This window comes from Vicugna pacos, chromosome 1 (genome assembly GCF_048564905.1).
Source record: "Vicugna pacos chromosome 1, VicPac4, whole genome shotgun sequence".
Classification (NCBI taxonomy): domain Eukaryota; kingdom Metazoa; phylum Chordata; class Mammalia; order Artiodactyla; family Camelidae; genus Vicugna; species Vicugna pacos.
The window spans coordinates 79785731-79803354 of NC_132987.1; the positions used below are offsets into that span (position 1 = coordinate 79785731).

Below are 17624 nucleotides of genomic sequence, written 5' to 3' on the forward strand. Positions count from 1 at the left end.
TAAATGTCAAAGATAGAATTGTGAGGAAAAAAATAATTTAAAAAATCACTACATTGAGAATGCCAGTATGAGTTATAATTTTGCCCCATGTGGTTGGATAAGTTTTAGTCAATGTTTTACTCCGTCAATTTCAAAAGCAGTTGATTCAAATGTCCATAGGATAGTTAAATGATCTAGAACTGAAGAAAACTATATGAACCTGTAAAAATATTTCCAAATACACAGACAGTTTATTATTGCTATATGAACACACAGAGAAGAAATTGGAATGTATTTATCCCATCAGATGAAAACCTAAATATCATTACATGAGAACATCTAAGTGTTGTGCAGAGCACATGTAACAAAAATCAGAACACGTGCAAAGTATTACTACTCAAAAATTCATAAAACTGCAAACAGAAAGATCTTTCCCATCTCCATCTAACATCCTACACCCTGATGACTCCTAATAGCTGCAGGTAGTGTTTGAAAAACAGTATTTGCCTCTCTCAGCTGGCAGCCATGAAAACGTGCAGAAGTTCCAACTACTATTAAGTGTTCTTAATGACTTTGTCATCCACTGGTTACCATGGCATCAGAACCTTGAAGTGCATATGTACCTATTCTCACAGATTACTGTGATGGGATGAATGGATCCCGCGTGGACCCTGGCAGGGCGAGGGTTAAGCTGCCATCCCAAGCAGCCATATGCCCTGCTGATCCACTAAGAAGAGCGAGGGGATCATCAGGGACCATGGTAGAGTGCTGATGAGCCTAACTGGCAACAGATGCTAGATGCCTGGATGCTAAAGATAGAAGCCAGTAAAAGAGAAGGAAATGAAGGCTTGAAAGTACACGTTGTTCCAATTACACCTTTGTGCTGGTGAAAACCCGCAAATAACCCTCAAACAGTTGCTATAGAGGGACCGGTTGACAGTCAAAGGGTGATAACTTATCCTTTATATATTTTGATTCAGTCACAAAAAAGAAGTATATGGATTAGATAATGTTCAAGATTCCATTGGATTTCACATTCTGTGTGTTCACTCCTAATTTCATTCGTTCTTCTTAAAATTGGCCAGAATCTTGAAATTTAGATCTTGAACAATTTTTTGTTTGTTTGTTGGGAAGAAAGATTGATGTAATAGAAAAAGCCTGCTTGTTGGGATCAGAAAGACTAGCATTTTACTCTTCATTCTGTCTATTGCTGTGTATTTTGAGCAAGTTTCTTCAGTTTCTTCATTTATGAAACTGAGAGAATATTATCTAACTTGCAAGACAGTGGTGAAATCACCTAATGCTCATTGTACTCAATACGGCCAAAATTTCCATGAGCTTATCTGCAAATGTAAGGGAAATTTAAATATAAGTCAGAAAATCTATTCACATATTACACAAAGAAGATTCTTTACTGAGATGACTAAAAACATTATAATTTCTTTAATTATACCTCACTTCTTAGGATCTTTGATGATATATCCAATCTTTCATACCTATGCTTTAATTTTGTTCCTTTAATTTACATTTAAATCCACCTTTGACAAGCTTCAGTCTTTATGGTGGTCTGAAGCTTTTTAACACCTAATGATTTTCACATTTGGCATATCTGATGATTGCAATCATTATCTCAATTATATTAAGTTTCAGAGACATACCTTCTATCACTAGCACAGCACATCTTTACTGTTGTTTTATATTTGCTTAAAATATAATCCAACAAAATGCAAAGATGGCTGCTGGCACAAAGTTTTCTGCTAGCACAAAATTCTGAATTTTGTGTGCAGAAGACATAGGGATGAGAGTTATAACATAGGAAAGTTTGGACGGTATATAAACCAAACTTACAAACTTACGAATATCAAGTACCTATAAATATGGCATAGTCCTTAAATTGAGTCACTTTTTTGATAAGATTATTTTCCGGTTTTTTAAGTTGGAATTTTCAAGTAACTTTGAAGCATTTTACAATTCTTCATTTACCAGATTGTTGAAATGTTATGAGCTAGTGGAAAATCTGATGAGATTTACTACGTATTTACATGTTTCCTTTATTCTAAAATGTATGTCAAATCTTTAGTTTCTCTTAGGCTATCTTAATGCAGAGGTGAACAGAAGAATTTTAAATTTTTATTTTTTATTGGTAAGTTTTCAACTTAGAAACAAATAAGAAATAATAGAGAAAGTAAAAACAAGTAATCTAGAAACAATTCCTGTTAACATTTTGGTGTATAACTTTCCAAATTTTTTTTCTTTGTAATGATGCAGTAATTTATTGTGAAAGTACATGACTAAACAATATGGTCACATTTGTGAATTACGTGACACAGTTTGTCCATTGACAACATATTGTTTTTGAATCCTTTCAAAGAAGATACTGGTAATAGAGGACCATTGACTCAAGGTTAGGAACTCATCTTTTGCCTCTGTTGATTCTATTCAATAATCTATATACTCTTTGGACAAGCAATAATAATTTCTATAACTTCATAATAATGTTTCTAAAGCTTCAGAGTTAACAAATTCTTTTGCTAGTAATTGATCCAAATTTAGAAGTTTTTTAAGCACTAAAGATAACATCAACTGTCTTTCTTAGCTATCAGTATGGAATTAAAATTAGCTTCATACAGGCAAAAGTACATAGTCATGATTGCAAGAAATAAACAGCAGATTTCCCAAACCACAAATGTGTCCCATAATTTAGCATTTAGATGAGTTAATATTAAATGAATCAATCACAGATGGGGTCTTTCTCCTATTTGAAAGTATGTTTTGGTTAAAAACTTTAAAGTTGAAATATTTGGCAAGAAATTGGTTGTTATTTTATCAATCCAAACCATACAATCAGTTTGTGATGCTTGACAAAGACATAATTCTATCATCTCTAATGAGGTAGAATTTTTAAAAGTGGAGCTTTTGAGGTTGAAAAGGCAGCTGCTATGTATCTCTTAGGAATCTTTACTATGAATTCATTATAATGGATTACGATGAAATGACTGGATGAAAGCAGCAATCTGGCTTGCTGAGAAGCTCCCTCCTCCTGTAACCATCCCATGGAATTTAAACCACAGAGGACGGCTAATGTCACATTCAAGTGCAAATGTAAGTACTCCTGTGTGATGGCATTTGGTGACATCTAATGTTGGCTGTACCCCAGTATTTAGATTTTTAAAGGGGTGTGAACTGTGGCACTCATTTGCTTTTGCAGTGTCCCCTTCTCTTCCCATTATCTACGTGGTGAATATTTTGTAGGAATGACAACAGCTGAGGATAGGATTTTAGGTAGTACTTGGAATTGAACTAAGTATATGCCAGATTTAAAATACGGTTATTTTCAATTATGTGAAATCAACAGGATCATTATTTTAGCCTCTTCACGGACTGTTTAAGACATAATAATTTAGTTACTTAGGAAAAATTATGTATATGTATTTGCACTCAAATACATATAGAAGTACAATTATGTATATGCACTCAAATATCTTAAATACTTTAAGATCTTTCCACTTAAAATTCTTTTTTCATGGAAGAATTAAAAGCAAAATGAATCAAAAAAAGGAAGGAGTTTTCATGCTTTTCTGGTTAAATTGACATCTCCCTATTAAAATGTATTACAGAGTCCATGAATGTGTATGTTGTCTAATCACTTAGAAACACTTCTTTTGTAAAAGTGTAGTAGTGTAGGACAAAACATCAATTCTTGATTATTCAGTTCAATGGGGAAAAAAGAATATAGAATGCAAAACGTTGAAGTGTATTCCGTGATCTTTTAAAAATGCCATAGTCACACTATTTTTTCTTCTTTAGGTTGTATTCTTTCTTATTGTAACCCCTATACACACCAGTAACCCAGTGTCTTAAGGAAATCACATCGAAGAGGCAATTCATAACAGTAAAGAAAAAGTATCTTCACATTTTATTTGCATTTCTAGGAAAATTTTGTAAAATCTGTTTTTTCCTCTTCCTGTAGGTGAGTCAGTCTCTCATCCACTCCCTCAAAATCTGTCTCTGACCTGAGCCTACCCAGGTGTAGTTGTCTCTCTCCTCCATTTTTTTTTTACAGGTTTTTAAAATTTTGTTTTTCACTGAAGTGTAATTGATTAGTTGATTTACAATGGTGGTTCCAGGTGTACAAGGAAGTGATTCATTTATACATATACATACACACACACACACACACACATATATATATATATATATATATATATATATATATATATATTTTCAGATTCTTGTCATCATGTGTTATTACAAGAAGCTGAATATAGTCACCTGCCTCACTTTCCATCTGGCAATCAGTCTCAGCTCTTTCTAATGCAACTTCCCAAGTCCAAATCCATGTCTAGTGCTCGCTTCCCTCAGGCCAATCTTCCTGATAAGACTTGAGTGTATATGTGAGTGTGCACATAAGCACACATACACATAGAGAGGAAGTGTTGGTCACAGGCAATGATAAAACTTTCCTTAGCAGAGATTAAAGGGAATGAGGCTCTGAATATTCTTATCTGAATCATCTTCTCCATTTCAAAAAAATAAACTGGTAGGCATTTTTCAAAGAAATATAGGTAGGTAGGTAGATACCTAATATTTTGATCTAGTCTGTTTTCTCATGATTGTTTTTCTCCCTTTTTAAAAGTCTGGCATATTTAAGTTGAATTGAAAATCAAACTGCAAACTTCAGGTTTAATGAAAAGCAATGCCAAATAAACTGTGTAACAGATGCCTCTGCTCGACAATGATAGACATTCAAAAATATTTGTTGAATAAATGAAAAAGTGAATGAAGTCACATTCCCTCTCCATTTTTGAGATTAACTGCAATCCCTAATCTATTTCCTAATATCTTCCCATACATAGCCTATTATTCTTTTTACTTTTAGAGATGAGATCAAGGTGATCAAGAATGCCTGTTTGCATACATTTTCAGTGATTAAAGCAAGCATGTTCATATTTTGATGCTACTGTGTCAAATAGCTGTACAAAGATGTCTAACTATGTGAGTGTCAGTGCTAGCTTTGCCTCTGGCCTTTTAAATCATGCCAGTTCACCCATCCACCATGTCCAAAATTACCTTTGAGTAAAAGCTGCAGGTTAGATGAGATTCTAACCTTTTGTGGAATGACTCCTAGTCTTTACCATTTTCTCCCAACCTCTTAGTTAAAATATTTCACTGATTATCGGTGTTCTATCCTGAATGTGAATCCTGGATCCTCTTTTCTCAGATTTGGTGACTACATGAATTTCCTTGTGAGATTTTAGACTCTAAATTTTTGGAATAATTTTTGGATTCACCTGAACATTTGAACTTGAGGTCTTCTGTTGTCTACACTTGAGTTCCATTCTAATGCCACATAACTTCAAGTTAATTCCTGCCCTAGTATTCCAGAATTTATACAGATAGGAGTAGAGTAGGGAGAAATAAGGAAATAAACTCTGTATCCCTGGCAATAATAAAGGTTGGTTAAATGGCTAAAATTCACTCCAGATTATGTTCCAGGTAGAGGATACATATGAAGGCAAATGTGGGTTGAGTATACTTAGCTTTTTGTTGGCAAAATTGCTAATAGTGGTGATGTGCTTTTCAGCATGGAGATAAATCTGTATTGAGAAGAGATGTAATAATATTACTTTCCATTCTTTCATGCCAGCATAACAAACATAGGATTAAATGATTAACCAGAAAACAAATTGAGGACTGTCACACATAGCAGGGTTGTTTAATAGTGTGTGACTTAGAAGCTATCACAATAGTAATTTCTGATCAATGAGGAAGACTAAGTAATGTTACTTGCCTAGCAGCTTTAGTTTTCCAACCAAAAACTCCAGAGAATTCTAAAGCTTCCCTACCACCAAGCCCTTATGCCACAGCAGGCAACGTTCTGTAGCCATTCTTAAGAAAATGAACAGGTACAACATATATTTTCCAGTATTAAATTGAAGGGGATATTACTGTAGGATAGAATCTAAGACATTGCCGGTCTGTGTGCCATAGAATGTTAGCCTTGATAGCAGCTAGAAAATAGGAATTCAGTTAATAAAACTCTTAAGTTTAAAATATAATCTAAAAACATATAAAGAATAGATTCCTGGGCATTTACTGTGATTTACTGTGGGCTTCAAGTGTCTATATTCACCTGTTGGTGGCTACATTTTGGGTCCCCAAATATAAAAAGTTCTTTGTCACTTTCTTCATGATTAAAGGAATACTGAGTTTTTAGAATAGAGGTTTTCCTTCCACCCCAAGTAATTTCAGGAACCCTAAGTGCAATACTGCCTCACCTGCCCATCTGGGTGTGACTTGAAATAAAACATGCCCAGTGCCAGGGAAACCAGAAGCAGGTTCCTGTGCTTCAGTCACATATGTTTGTGATCGGCACTGCCGAGAAGTTGAAAGAACTTGCCTTCTTTGTTGCTCTTCCTTGAGGGCTTGCACAGGAGATGACTGGAGGCTCAGTGCGGCAGGTGGTCAGTGATGGATTTTTTCAGGCACTTTCACAGTCAGGTGTGTATTCTGCAGTCTCAGTTTCCCAGAAGTGCAGCTCCCAACCACAACATTGCTGTCTTCATGAGCCCATACCCAAGTGTTAGAGGGGTATAAACCTGCTGCATCCTTTGAGAGCTGGTGCTGGTAGAACTTAAATTCAGCCACCTTATCATTGTCACGATATGTCATCTGTGGACATGAAGGCCTGGCTTGTTCACAATTACTTTAATGAAGTGAGGGCAAGGCGTCAACTCTCAAAGTTTCTTAAGTGCTCCAAGTGTCACAGATACGAGTATGACGTGGCTGTTTCAACAACTTTTCCAACATCTTTTATAACAAAATAGTACTACCACTTTGCCCAAAGGTAGGTGGATTTTATGCTGGAGTTGGGCCACCATTCATAGTTAATCTCAGTCTTTGGCTTTGTTCTTAGGTTTTGTTACTGTATCCCTCCTTAGAATGATTTTTCTCTCAGCACACTGCAATTTATCCTCTGTCAGGGTATCCCAGTCTAGTAAACATATTGTGTATATGTCTGGACATCATTGTGGAAAGCTTTCAGGCCCCATATCCTCTGCCTACCCCTTCAGAAATCATCTGAGTTTTGATTTGATTTCAGTAAGTCAGTTCATCCCCTCAACATATTCATTGTTCACTATGTGCCCAGCAATGATGTAAGCATAGAGAATACAAGAAAGGGAAAAAAAAAAGAGAAATTAGTGAACTCACATAGCTTTTTTTCTACAGTGATTTAAAGTAAGCAAGTAAAAAATAACATCTCAGTTGGCAGTAAGTACTAAAGAGATAAATAAAACAAAGAAGTAGGACTATAGGTACGTCTGGGAGTAAGGATGATTTTCCATTTGACATGGAGGGATCAGAGATTGCCTGCATATGAAGGGCATGTTTGAGCCAAGATGTGAAGGAAATGAAGAAGTGAGCCATGATATCTGGGAGGAGACCAGGCAGTGTGCAAAAAGTGTACAGTCCTTCAGAAGGAAGCATCCTGGTTGGCTGGGGGAAGACCAGACTTAGGGCTGAGGTCTGAACTCCAGAGAGCAGCAACTTTTGTGTTCCTTCTCCAGCCCAGTCAAGACAACCATTTATAATGAAAGGAAAAGAATTGTTGACATGATCGATCTACTGCAAGTTAACATGGGGCATAGATGGGAATCGGCAGACCACAAAGAACCAAAATAAAGATAGAAAAGATGCTGAGACAAGAAGATAAAATATGTGTTTTGCCATATCTGGCTAAGGCTATAATTCCTTTGTGAGAAGTGATTAAATCATGCAGGAGCAACATGTATTTACATTTCAAAACACTGACCCAAGTTCTCTGCTCCATAAGCTGTGTATATAGTGCAGAGTGTAGCCATCTTAGAAGAATTAAATGGTTCTCAATTGATTTAGTGTTTTACTTACAAGTTTTATCAAAGATAGGAACTTTTAACAATGAAAAATCCAATTACAATTACATTCAAACTTTGCTGCTTTTAATAAATAACTAGAACAAAATAAAACCTGGCAACACTTTCAGATGCTGCTTTGAAAATTGTGCTATGTTTTGATGTGCCCAATTTAGAACACCTCTCTTGATGTAGAGCCATATTTATTCATTTAATATATATTTCATAGGCATCTATTGTGTGCAAGGCTCTGTAGCAGGTGCTAGGGATATAGCAGTGAACCAAACCACACCCCTCCACCCCATATGTGCTAGAGGGCAAGGCAGACACATGTCAGGTACTAAATTCCATAAAGAAAAGGCTAGGTAAATAGAGAATCTCCCTGGGAAAGTTCTTTGGGGAGGCATATTAATCAGAATATGCTGTTATAACAAATAAGCCTCCCAAATTTAGTGGCTTTAAAAACATGGGTTTTCTGCTCATGTTATACGTACATTGTGGGTTGGTGCTGGGCTCTGCTTCTTGAAATTATTCGGTGACCCAGACTAAAGAGTCAGGCGTCATCTTGCAAGTTGTTGGTTATTGTGCTAAAGGGAAAAGAGAGCCCTGGAGGGACTTGATCTAGAAAGAAGTATGACACATCTCTCTTCTGCCCAGAACCAATGTCGTGGCCCACCCAACCACAGGGTAGACAGAAAGTGGGCAGACCTAGGTATATGTTTTCAACAGTATTAATAACCACCAAGAAGGAATGTCAGACAAAGAACTTTTTTGAGAAAGTGACATTTGAGTTGAGTCCTGAAGGAAATGAGGGACAAAAGGAAGTGTGAAGAAGTTAGAGAATATTTGGTTTGCTCAAAAGGAATTAAGACTTTATCAAAATAAAAAATATAATTAATCAAATGTAAAAAAAAATGAAAAAGGCTACAGATGGGGAGAAAATAATCACAAATTATGTATCTGGTAAAGGACATACATCCTCAATATACAAAGAGCACTGACTTAAAAGTTAATAATAAGAAGACAACCCAGGTTTTTTAGAAATAGGGAAAAGATTTGAGACACTTCACCAAAGCAGATGTACGAATCATAACTAAACACATAAAAATATTTTAAACGTAACTAGTCATTAGAGAAATGTAAATTAAACTATAATGAGAGTACATATACACTAGAATGGCTAAGAAAATGACTGACAATACCAAGTGTTGATAGGCTGTGAAGAAACAAGATCCTCATAATGTTGCTGGTGGGAATGTAAAATGGTAAGTTGCTTTGGAAAACGGGTTGACAGTTTCTTAGACAGTTATACTTACTTATGACCCAGTAATTTCATTCCTAATTATTTTCCAAAGAAATATAAAAAACTATGTCAACAAAGATTTGCACATTAATAATCATATCAGTAATATTCATAACAGTCAAAAATTAGAGAAAATTCAAGTATCCATGATGTGGTGAATGGAAACACAAAATGGAAAGTGTAGCTATAAAATGGATTCTAGTCAGCAATTAAAAGGAATGAACTACTGTTGCCCGCTACATTATAGGTAGGCATTAAAAATGTTAGGCTAAATGAAAGAAGTCAGATGCAAAAGGTGATACATTGTATGTTTATATTTGCATTCAATTACCAGAAGCTACAGATGCAGAAAGTAAATCAGTGGTTTCTTGGAACTGTGAGTGGGTGTAGGAATTGACTGGAAGTGGGCACAAGATAACTTTTTTTGGAATAAAGAAAGTATTCTAAGTCTAGGCTGAGTTGGTAGTTGCACAATAGTATACATTTACTAAAATTGTGAAAATGTGTACTTAAAATGGGCAGATTTTGTGGTATGTGATGTATGCTTCAATAAAGCAGGTCAAAAAAAAAAAAAGAAAAAGAAAAATGAAACACTGAGGAGGCCAATGTAGCTTTTATAGTATGAAAATGGAAAAGAGCCATAGGGGATACAGTCAGAGGTGTAAGCCAGTGGCCTTATCATGTAATCATTGAAGTCCTGGGCATCAGAGTTAGGACTTCTTTATAAGTTTATGGGAAGTCAGTGGATGCTCTGAATATTAGAGTGACTGAAATAAATTTATGTTTTTAAAAGATGCTCTAATGTTGACTTTGTGTAGGAGGAAGGATTGAATAAGAAAATCAAAATGCTTTTACAGTAGTTTAGGCAAGAAATTATGGAAACTAGATCAGGAATGGTGCAGTGGAGGTGATGAAAGGTAACCTGGGATATGTTTAAAAAAGTAGAACTTCCTAGCTCATAGGTGTATTTGAGCCACTAGATTTTAGCATTTTTATTACCAAGTAATATGAGGAAATAACTTTATCCCATTCCTGACCCTCAGTCCAGTGCTGAACACAACTCTAAATCCATAGTTAAATTTCACCCTCAAGCTTTAGGATTAAAGGGAGGGGCTGCTGGTAAGAGGCAGATCAGGGAAGTTTGATGCACACACATTTTAATTATTAAAAACAAAGAGAAAAAAATCTTTGTTCTTTATGTAGCTATTTTTAAAATGTCAATAAAACTGCATTGAAATTGCCCTGTCAAATTTCTTGTATTCACCCTTTAATGTAAATGTATTCTTACTTAGGACTGCACACTGTTACCGCGTACCTTCATGATAGCCGTCCAAAACAGCTGAGCAGAATTAGGCGTGTGGACTTTAATTTTTATAATATATGATGTGTAATTTGGGTTTAACAGTATAGTACTCAAATAAATCGAATATACACTTTACAAATCTCTGAGTAAAATTTCCCTTCTCAAATTTGAAATATGAGTTTCTATTACAATGAAGCATTTTATTTTGGAGGAATAATTTCAGAGTAATTTTAAGTAATTAAACTATTGAATGGTAATTTTGAAAATTGTATGGAAGGAAATAGAGCAATTTATCTTTGCTTTTTATAGTTTGAACTTATGAAACTAAATATAAAATGTTTAAATTTTGAGGGAACAAATAATTTAGGAAGAAATAAGTTATAAAATTGGCTTCAAGTATTTTCACATTAGAGTTTTTACGGTCTCTCCTATTCATGAAATTAAGATGATAGAAAAGTTTGTATTACTACCAATTATTGCAAGGAAGAAATTTTATTTAAAAGTTTTTTTCCAAAAACTTTAAACTGCAAACTCCACATCTAAATGTTCAGCTATTTGTTTTTGTCCTTGTAGTAAATGCTAGGTGATAATTTTATGACTATTCAGAGAGTCAGCTTTATTCTGACTGGAATATAGACTCGGATACCTGAAGCAAAATAATTGTCCCCATGTGATGATTCTGATTATTTTGATTTTCTCATAATTGGCTTGCTAATTTTCGGAATTTATCTAGCAAGACTAGTTTTGTAATTAAAAAAAAAAAAACCTCTCTGGAGTATCAGATAAACCACAACATCTTACAGGCAAAAGATAATAAAAGTTTGTTTCTTACTTATTTAAATACCAAGATAGTTGTTAGTGATTGTCTGAGCAGCTCTCTTCTAGTAACTGTTTTATTGAGCCAGGCTTTCATTGTGTCTACGCCATCTTTAACATGTGGCTTTCTTCTTGCTTATCTAAGCTGATGAGTTGTAAAGACTGTAGATGATGTTGCATGAGAGGCCTATCTGGGCCAGACTGAGAAAATGCGCATGTCAATACTTCCCTTTCCATAACTGATCAGGACTCACTCATTTGGTCACAAATAATGATAATTTGGTTGTTTGTCCAAAAGTAAAAGGAAACGAGTCGGCTGAACAGCCAGTAGTCATAAAGGAGGTATGCATCACCTTCAGGTATCTACAGAAAGAATCCACATTTTAAAATTACTCTGTTCAATCCTTATGTAATGTCTAGATCAGGATGGGATTCTTTCAACCTATCATTTTTTCCCCTTCTCTCCTTTAAAAAAAATAGCTTTATTGAGGTATAGTTCACATACTATAAAATTTACCTTTTTAAAGTACACAACTTAGTAGTTTTTAGTATATTCACACTGTTGTGCATCCAAAACCACTATCTAATTCCACAACAAATTTGTAAGTTTAGAAAGAGGCCCTGCACCCATTAGCAATCACTCTCCTCTTCCCTGTTCCCAGCTCCTGGAAACCACTGATTCACTTTTTGTCTGTATGGAATTGCATATTCAGAATATTTCATCTAAATGGACTCATATTATATGTGGCTTTTGTGTAAGGCTTCTTTTACTTACCATGGTTTCAAGTTTGATCCATGTTGTAGCATGTATCAGTACTAGGTTTCTTTTTGTAGCTGAATGAAATTCCACTGTATCAACATATCTCATTTGTGTATGTATCCATCACTTTATGAACAGCTTCCATTTTTGACTACTTTGAATAATGCTACTATGAACATCTGTGTACAAATTTTTGGGTAGACATATGTTTTCAGTTCTCTTGAGTGCATATCTAAGAGTGAAACCACTAGGTCGTATGATAACTCCATATTAAACTTGTAGAGTTTTATGGAAAACTGTAAACTGTTTTCCATAACTGTTGCAACATTTTGCATTCTCACCACCAATGTATGAGAGTTCCAATTTCTCATATTCTTCTCAACTACTTGTTACCATTCATCTTGTTATCATTAACCCTTTATCAGAGGGTGTAAAGGGACATCTCATTATGGTGTTTATTTCCATTTCCCTAATAACGAGTGATGTGCATATTCTGATGTCCTTGGTAGACATTTATATATCTCCTTTGAAGAAATGTCTAAATCCTCTGTATATTTTAACATTGGATTGTCTATTTTTTTACTGTTGAGTTTTAAGAGCTTTTTTCCAATATATTCTAGATATATCTCTTATCAGATATGATTTGTAAATATCTTCATCTGTTCTGTGGGTTGTCTTTTTTTTCTTTTTTATACAATTTAAAAAGTTATACTCCATTTACAGTTATTATAAAATATTGGCTATATTCTCTGTGTTGTACAATACATCCTTGTAGCCTAGCTTACATCCAACAGTTTGCATCTCCCACTCCCCCACCCCTATACTGCCCCCTCCCCCCACTGGTAACTGCTACTTTGTTCTCCATTTCTGTGAGTCTGCTTCTTTTTGTAATGTTCACTAGTTTGATGTATTTTTTCAGATTCCACATATAAGTGATATCATACAGTATTTGTCTTTCTCTGTCTGACTTACTTCTTTTTGATTTTCTTGATGGAGTCCTTTGGAACACAAACATTTTTAATTTTGGTAAAGTCCAATTTATCTAGGTTTTCTTTTTGTCACTTGTGATTTTTATGTCATATCCAAGAAACCATTTCCTAATCCAGGGTTGGTAACATTTAATGCAGTGTCTTCTAAGAGTTACATATTTTTAGCTCTTACATTTAGATACTGAATCTATTTTAAGTTAATTTTATGTATCATCTGAGGTCAGGTCAGCTTCATTGTTTTGCATGTGAATATCCATTTGTTGAAAAAAGTATGCCTCCCCTTTGGAAGGCCTGGCACCCTTTTTGAAAATCAACTTTATACAGTATTTTATAGTTTTTAGTATAGCTTTATATTTCTTTATAAAATTTATTTCTAAGAATTTTATTTTTGATGCTATTATAAATGAAATTGTTACTGTTAATTTTATTTTCAGAACATTCTTTGCTAGAATATGTAAATATAGTTGATATTTCTGTTTATTCTATGTTCTTCAACTTTGCCAATCTCATTAGTTCTAATTGTGTGTGTGTATGTATATGTGTGTGTATATTCCTTAGGATTTTCTATATGCAAGATTATGTAATTTACAAGTAGAGGCTGACTTCTACTTTTGCAAACTGATTGTCTTTTATTTCTTTTTGTTGCATAATTTCCTTGACTGGAACCACCAGAGCAATGCTGAACAGATGTGGTGAGAGCAAGCATCCTTGTCTTGAACCCAATGTTAGGGGAATGTGTATAGTTATTCACCATTAAATATGTTAACTGCGGTTTTTCTGTAGATGACATTTATTGGCTTGGGGAAGTTGCCTTCTATTCCTAGTTTGATGAGGTATTTTTCCCTATTTTTTGTTTTACTTGGTTTGATTGAAGACATAAGAAAAGTTCTGTGAAAACCACAGTTTGCTGAGCTCTGAAAGGAAGTTAAATTTTTGGTTCACCTTTTTAAAGAATATACATTTTAACACACAGTACTTTGCCTGCTGTGTGGCTGAGTCAACATTCCTATGGCAACACTGACTTTTTCAGTTACTCTGCCAACTTCTTTGCTTAATTCACAATGTCACAACATGCTAAGTACTGAGCTTTTTAAAAACTTTATCATGACACATAAAATAATTAACTAGAGAGTGGTGTTTCGAGATGGTGGTATAAGAAGACCCTGAACTCACCTATTCCCCCCACCCCCATGTGCAGGCCCCCTTGTGCAGATGTGCTGACCATGGGGCACAGCAAAAAACAAAGCAAAACAACAACAACAACAACAACAAAACAGTGGTTTTAAAGACACCTAGAATATATGTGAAAGAAATCCATTTACTATCCTTAGAGCATCTGCCAAATGGATGAAAAACTACTGGCACTCTCTCTGGGGTTGAAGGTGCTTAAGAGCACCATTTTTTGTGTTCCTCCTTCATTTTAATAGCAAGAGTGGGAACATGGTCTGGGTGCTCTAGCTGGCCTGAAAAAGTCTGCCCAAGTGCACCCCAGGCCCCTGGTCCACACCAGCCACAGCCATCCCTCCAAGGTGGCCCTGGTGCAGCATGCCCCAGGCTTCAGCCTGTACCCACCCCAGCTCCAGCTGGCCAGCCAAAGCTGCCTGGCACATGCAGTGTAGAAAAGAGATGTCCTGACACAAAGCCATGCCATGCCTTCAATACCAAGAGAGGTAGCTGTTTCACCTAATTAATAGAAACAAACACAAAGTATCAGACATAATGAGGAGACAGAGGAATATGTTCTGAACAAAAGAAAAAGCTAGGATCCTGGAAAAAAAAAAAAACTAGAAGTGGAGATAAGTAGTTTACCTGATAAAGAGTTCAAGTAATAGTCATGAGAATACTCACCAGACTCAGGAGAAGAATGGAGGAACACAATGAGAATATCAACAGAGAGTTAGAAAATATAAGAAAGAACGAATTAGAGCTGAAGCATATGATAGCTGAGAAACTGGAGGAAATCAACAGCAGATTAAATGATACAGAAGAACAGATCAGAGATCTGAAAGACAGAATAGTAGAAATTCTCATCAGGACAGCAAAAAAAAAAAAAAGTTTAACAAACTACTGAGATTATAGCAAGTATACTACCATTTATATTATAAGAGTCCCAGAAGGAGACAAGACAGAAAAAGGAGAAGAAAAATTATTTGAAGAAATAATGGCTAAAAACATCCCAAATCTGGGCAAGGAAATAAATATTGAGGTCCAGGAAGCATAGAGATTCCCAAACAAGTTGAACCTAAGAGCTCCACACAAAGACATATCAAAATTGAAATGGTAACATTTAAAGATGAAGGGAGAATTTTACAGATAGAAAGAGAAAAGCAAGCAGTCACACACAAGGAAATCCCATAAGACTATCAGGTGACTTTTCATTAGAAACTTTGTAGGGCAGAAGGGCGTGGCTTGCTATATTGAAATTGCTGAAAAGGAAAACTTACAACCAAGAATACTATACCCAGCAAGGTTATCATTCAGAGTTGAAGGAGAGATAGTTTCCCAGAGAAGTGAAAACCAAAGCACTTAATCATCACTAAACCAGCTTATGAGAAATGTTAAAGGGTCTTCTTTAAGCAAAAATGAAAAGGTGATAACCAGAAATAAGAAAATAAATGAAATAAAAAAACTCACTGATGAAGGCAAATAAGAATAAAGGCAATGAAACAGCAACTTAAAAAGCTAGTATGAAGGTTCAAAGATAAAAGTAGTAAAGTCAACCATGACTATAATAAGCATTTAAGAAATACAAAAGAGTTTTTGAATGCAAAATATCAAAAGCATAAAACTTGTGGGGGAGTAAAAATGTAGTACTTTTAGAATATCTTTAAAGGTAAGTGATTATTAGCTTAAAATAAGCTGAGATACACACACACACACACACACACACACATATGTTGATATGTATGAACCTCAGTTTGGACTATTTACCAGCCTCTTAAACAACAGATATAGTCAGGTGATTGGATGAAGTTGATTAAACAGTGTTTGCCACACAATCTCAGTAGATTCTGGAAAATAAGTTCAGCTTTGACCTAAAGAAGTCTGAAAATATAACAAAGAAATGTTTTATGGATGGAAAAAAGAGAAAATATCATATAACCATTGTTTTGTGGTAGGAAAGCAATAATTACAGTGCTTTTTGTTTCTTACAGTCTTTAGCTAATGAAAACGGAAAACCATGTAATTTATATAGCTATTCTTGCTGAGGTCACCTAGGGAACTGGACCAAATAATGGAAAATGGTTAAGTCCTGCTTTCGGAAATGACAGACTAAATCATTTCAGAAGAACTTCCTCTGCAGAAAACTAACAACCTAGACATAGTACAAAAAGCAACTACCTGGAAGTACCCGAGGTGGAGAGAAGCAGCTGGACTCTGGAGAGGAGCTCACACTGGCAGGAAGAATAGAAACAGGGAACTTGCAAGTGAGGAACAAAATCTGTGGCCAGCAGTGCTGCCCAATAAGGAATTCTAAAGGAAGTTCTTCAGGATGAAGGGAAATTACACTAGATTAAAAATTACTTTCTCAAAAAAGAATGAAGAGCATCAAAAATGGAAAATATCTGGGTCAGGGCTAGATTCATGGGCATAAGACCAATGCAGGTGCATAGATCCCCCTGTGCTCAAGTGGAGGCCCTATGGTTGGGATTTAATACTCTGTAGTCACTGTCTCGAAATCTTTGAATTTTTCTTTTGTATATGAATCTCATGGGACCGTGAAGCATGTCCTGGGTACTTGGAGCCTCAGCTCCCCTTGGTTGCACCCCCAACACCACTTCAGGATGAGTTTTTGGCTGCTTACTCCCCTACCAACACCCAGGAACCACTGCTATTATCTGCCCCCAGGTAAAGCCTGGCTGCTTGTGCAAGAAGGTGTGTGTGCCCTGTAGTCTGAGTTAGGTCGGGGGCTGGGCACCTGTGAAGGTTTCTGCACTCACCCTGTGAATATCGCCAAACCAGAGAAAACATAACATTAAATAGTAAATAAAAATCACCATGACAGTTTAGGAGAAAGAGATTGTGGTAAAAAGGAAAAATTTTTTTTCCTTCTGAAAAAACATACTTTCTGAAAATCATTTTCCCTTGGTTTTACAATTAAGTTGCTAGCCCTGATCTGGGTAAATGCAAAAGTTTATTTACATTTGCTTTGCTCCTCTTATCTTTTTTTTATAAAACACGTAAGTATTAATAAACTAAAATTATAGCATCGCCTTGTATAGTTTATGACGTGCAAAATACAGCTTGTAAAACAAAGAGAAAAATCTGAAATGAGACCAGAGCTGTTGCCCTGTATAATGGGCACGTGAAGAAAGGCATGCAGACTCTGATGGTGAGTGCACACTCACTTGGAGGAGCTGAAATGTGGGCTATCTATAAATTCTCCTCCCTATAAGTTCTAGACGGGATAATTGCAATCTTCACAATATGCACAAGAATGGTGGTTGGGGTGGACTTCGAGGGGCATTTCCTGGAAAACCTTACCATATTTCCAGCTGCAGAATCAGAACAGTGAAGCCAGAAAACCATGAATATCAGAAGGAGAATTGCAGAAGAGAAAGAGCTAGAGAAAAGAATTCCC

At 35.5% G+C, this 17624-nt stretch overlaps 1 long non-coding RNA gene across 1 annotated transcript; it reads left to right on the forward strand.

Moving 5' to 3' along the window:
• The first annotated feature begins 630 nt into the window (after window positions 1-630).
• LOC140698379 (uncharacterized) lies at window positions 631-13811 on the forward strand. Its single transcript, XR_012076148.1, has 3 exons — window positions 631-833; window positions 2932-3081; window positions 13715-13811. It is a non-coding gene; the product is annotated as an uncharacterized lncRNA (long non-coding RNA).
• The last annotated feature ends 3813 nt before the right edge of the window (window positions 13812-17624 follow it).